Raw genomic sequence first — 5,280 nt, 5'->3', positions numbered from 1 at the left:
CACAGACAGAGCCAATCAGCCATTGTTCTGGAGGAAAGGAAAACAAACCTGACAGCCTGAAACACAGCAGCCTGGAAAACTTTAAACACACCATCACTCCATCTGTACTCAACACACACACACACACACACACACACACACACACACACACACACACACACACACACACACACACACACACACACACACACACACACACACACACACACACACACACATCTGCTGGCGGAGACACACACACCGGCGGGCAAGCTCATGCACATACACTAGCACGCACACACACGCACGTGAACGTGTGATAAATGCCTGAATGCTTGCAGGCACACCCACACACACACACACACTAATGCACAACGTGACCAAAATCTGTCTACCCAAATATGTATGAATATTGTGTAACGGGGTTGTCTGTCTTGTTCGTCTGATTGTTCCTACTGACAAATAAGCAGAAAAGCTTTGCCAGATACACAAGCCCAAATTCACACACATACCTATCCCCTCTATTTGATATATAAAATATAGAGTTGTGGATATGGCAATATAAACAACAATGACTGTCATTGTGATTATATTTAGTATAATCTAATTCTTCGGCAAAATGAAGAAAAACATAACTGGAGTTTAGATGTAATCTCATTCAGGGAGTAAATTGGTCCTCAGGATTGGAGACGGTATCTCTCCTTGACCTCTGCTGCAAAACAGCTGCGAACCCAATGATAACGTTATTTGTACATTATACTCAACCTAACTGCTTTATTCTACAGACTAACTGTGGGCAGAATGAGAACCATAAAGACTCAGATGGACCTTAGCGAACTCTCAGTTCCTGGCGGGAATGTTTTCATGGCTTCATGGTTTATTATGATGATGAATCTGTGTGTGTATCTGTGTGTGTGTGTGTTTGTGTGTGGGTGGGTGAGTGTGTGTGTGCGTGTACCCATTGTCATACTTGAGTAAAAGTAACGATACCTTTAAATGACTCAAGTAAAAGTGAAAGTCACCCAGTAAAATACTACTTCTGTAAAAGTCTAAAAGTATTTGGTTTTAAATATAATTAAGTATCAAAAGTAAATGTAATTGCTAAAATATACTTACTTAATTAAAGGTGGCATTTTTTAAACTTACAGATCGCCAGGGGCACACTCCAACACTCAGACATCATTTACAAAAGAAGCATTTGTGTTCAGTGAGTCTGCTAGATAAGAGGCAGTAGGGATGAACAGCGATGTTCTCTTGAGTGTGTGAACTGGACCAATTCCCTGTCCTGCTAAGCATTCAAAATGTAGCAAGTCATTGTGGGTGTCAGGAAAATTTGATGGAGTCAAAGGTACATTATTTTCTTTAGGAATGTAGTGAAGTAAAAGTAAAAGTAGTCAAAAAACATACGCTGAACTAAAAGATAAACACAACGCGTAAAGTGTTGGTCTCATGAAATAAAAGATCCCAGAAATGTTCCATATGCACAAAAAGCTTGTTTTTCTAAAATGTTGCTCATTAATTAGTTTACATACAGGGATGTGAGCATTTCTCCTTTGCCAAGATAATTCATCCACCTGATAGATATGGCATAGCAAGAAGCTGATTAAACATCATGATCATTACACAGGTGCACCTTGTGCTGGGGACAATAAAAGGCCACTCTAAACTGTGGAGTTGTGTCACACAACACAATGCCACATATGTCTCAAGTTTTGAAGGAGCATGCAATTGGCATGCTGATTGCAGGAATGTCCATCAGAGCTGTTGCCATATGATTTAATGTTCATTTCTCTACCATTAGCCACCTCCAATGTTGTTTTAGAGAATTTGGCAGTACATCCAACCGGCCTGAACAGCAGACCACGTGTAACCACGCCAGCCCAGGACCTCCACATCCGGCTTCTTCACCTTCGGGATCGTCTGAGACCAGCCACCCGGACAGCTGATGAAGCTGTGGGTTTGCACCACAGAAGAATTTCTGTACAAACTGTCAGAAACCGTCTCAGGGAAGCTCACCTGCGTGCTTGTCGTCCTCACTAGGGTCTTGACCTGACTGCAGTTTGGGTTCTGACTGCAGTTTGGTGTCGTAACCGACTTCAGAGGGCAAATGCTCACCTCCGATGGCAACTGGCAGGCTGGAGATATGTGCTCTTCACGGATTAATCCTGATTTCAACTGTACCGGGCAGATGGCAGACAGTGTGTATGGCGTTGTGCAGTTTGCTGATGTCAACATTGTGTACAGAGAGCCCCATGGTGACGGTGGGGTATTAGTATGGGCAGATATAAACTACGGACAACGAACACAATTACATTTTATTGATGGCAATTTGCCATTCATCCGCTGCCATCACCTCATGTTTTAGCATGATAATGCACAGCCCCATGTCACAAGGATCTGTACACAATTTGTGGATACTGAAAATGCCCCAGTTCTTCCATGGCCTGCATACTCACCAGACATGTCAACCATTGAGCATGTTTGGGATGCTCTGGATCGACGTGTACGACAGTATGTGCTAGTTCCCATCAATATCCAGCAACTTCACACAGCCATTGAAGAGGAGTGAGACAACATTCCACAGGCCACAATCAACAGCCTGATCAACTCTATGTGAAGGAGATAATGTCACGCTGCATCAGGCAAATGGTGGTCACACCAAATACTGACTGGTTTTCTGATCCACGCCTTACCTTTTTTGAATGTATGTGTGACCATAGGTGCATATCTGTATTCCCAGTCAAGTGAAATCCATAGATTAGGGCCTAAGAAATGTATTTAAATGGACTGATTTCCTTATATGAACTGTAACTCAGTAAAATCTTTGAAATTGTTGCATGTTGCGTTTATATTGTTGTTCAGCGTAAATAGTCAAGTAGAGGACAGATACCTCAAAACACAACGTAAGTAGTACTTGAAAGTATTTTTACTTAAGTACTTTGCACCACTGCGTGTTTGTGAGTAAGTGAGCGTGTAAGTGTGTGGAATCGTCTTGAAAAGCGTTGTTGAATACGACTACAAGGATGTCATTTGACAATGAGAGAAGAAAGCAGAAACTCAGTAAATGTTTAACTAGCTACTCTTAGGTGCCATTGTTCCTCGTTAAACTATTTAGAGAACCTTCGTGTCAAGGCTGCAGTAGGGAACGAGACTGAGAGAGAAGGAGGAGGTATTGTTCTCTGAAAGGTAAAAAAGGGAAGTAAAAGATAACAACAGCAGCACGGGAGAGAATGGAGAAAAAGAAGAAGAGTGAATTCATCTGAGGTGAAACAAAAGGTGCTAGAAAAAAGGAGAAGTCTGCTTTTGATTATGTACAGCGCTAGGAAAATACAGTAACGTAAAATACAGTAAAGTAAAATACAGTACCGTAAAATACAGTAACGTAAAATACAGTAACGTAAAATACAGTAATGTAAAATACAGTAACGTAAAATACAGTAACGTAAAATACTGAAGTTGAGTCCTTAACCTTATTGAGGTATAGCCGTGACCTAAAGTTAATTATGTTTCCAGTGCGTAGACCAGGAGAGGTGAGGAGTTATATGTAACACACACACACACACACACACACACACACACACACACGGTCCATTACAATGAAGCCGTTCATCAGAGGCACGGTGTCGTCGACCCTCACAGCTGTAGTGCATTAGAGGCCCAGAGATCACAGGGTCTGCAGGAGACAGGCAGTAAACATTCCCCTTCCTCAATATTACACACACACACACACACACACACACACACACACACACACACACACACACACACAACAAAAAAATGCACACACAGGCATACACATCAGGGCCATTAGAACAAGCAGTCTGACCCTCCCCCTGCCCTCCATGTCCCTCTCTACTCAATCTGGGGAATAGAAGGAGAAATGAGGGAGGGAGACTAGGGTGGAGGTCATTGCACGGATGATGTTGCTCTGCTGTTGTTAAACAACATGTTTAACAAAACAGCACCAAAAGAGAAGTCTGCCCTATGTACACAGAGTCTAGATCTGACAAGCGAGGAATGGGATTTCCCAATTGTTTGGGGCATACAATATGGCTCAGTGTTTGAATGATTTGTTTTGTGCAGTCATTGTTCCTGATCCTTATTGAGGGTGTCAATAATGTTGGACCCCACTGTATATAGAGATATTAAACACTAGACCGTTTCGTTTATACTGTTTTTCACACTGTATTCATGTACTGTATTCTTTACATACATTACATGACCAAACAATGTGAACACCTGCTCTTCGAACTTCTCATTCCAAAATCATGGGCATTATTACAGAGTTGGTCCCTCCTTTGCTGCTATAACAGCCTCTCCACGCTTCTGGCGATTAGGCCTGGCTCGCAGTCAGCGTTACAATTAATCCCAAAGGTTTTTCGATGAGGTTGAGGTCAGGGCTTTGCACAGGCCAGTCAAATTCTGCCACACACATTTCTGCCACACACATTTCTGTATGGAACTCACTTTGTACACGGGGGAATTGTCATGCCGAAACAGGAAAGGGCCTTCCCCAAACTGTTGCCACAAAGTTGGAAGCACAGAATCGTCTAGAATGTCATTGTATGATGTAGCGTTACGATTTCAACTTCACTGGAACTAAGGGGCCTAGTCCGAACCATGAAAAACAGCCCCAGACAATTATTCCTCCTCCACCAAACTTTAGAGTTGGCACTATGCATTGTCCGTTGGACTGCCAGATGGTGAAGTGTGATTCATTACTCCAGAGAATGCATTTCCACTTTTCCAGAGTACACCACTCCAGCTGACCCTTGGCATTGTGCATGGTGATTTTAGGCTTGTGTGCGGCTGCTCGTCCATGGAAGCCCATTTTATGAAGGTCCCGACGAACAGTTCTTGTGCTGATGTTGCTTCCAGAGGAAGTTTGGAACTCGGTAGTGAATGTTGCAACCAAGGACCGACGATTTTTACAAGCTGCTCGCTAGAGCACTCAGCAGTCCCATTCTGTGAGCTTGTGTGGCCTACCACTTCGCGGCTGAGCCGTTGTTGCCCCTAGACGTATCCACTTCACAATAACATCACTTACAGTGGACCAGGGCAGATCTACCAGGGCAGAAATCTGACTAACTGACTTTTGGAAAGGTGGCATCCTATGACGGTGCCACGTTGAAAGTCACTGAGCTCTTCAGTATGGGCCATTCTACTGCCAATGTTTGTCTATGGAGATTGCATGGCGGTGTGCTCGATTTTATACAGCTGTCAGCAACGTGTGTGGCTGAAATAGCTGAATCAACTAATTTGAAGGGGTGTCCACATACTTTTGTATACATAGTGTAGCTC

Source organism: Oncorhynchus nerka, linkage group LG23, assembly GCF_034236695.1.
Source record: "Oncorhynchus nerka isolate Pitt River linkage group LG23, Oner_Uvic_2.0, whole genome shotgun sequence".
Classification (NCBI taxonomy): Eukaryota; Metazoa; Chordata; class Actinopteri; order Salmoniformes; family Salmonidae; genus Oncorhynchus; species Oncorhynchus nerka.
This window is presented reverse-complemented; position numbering follows the sequence as displayed.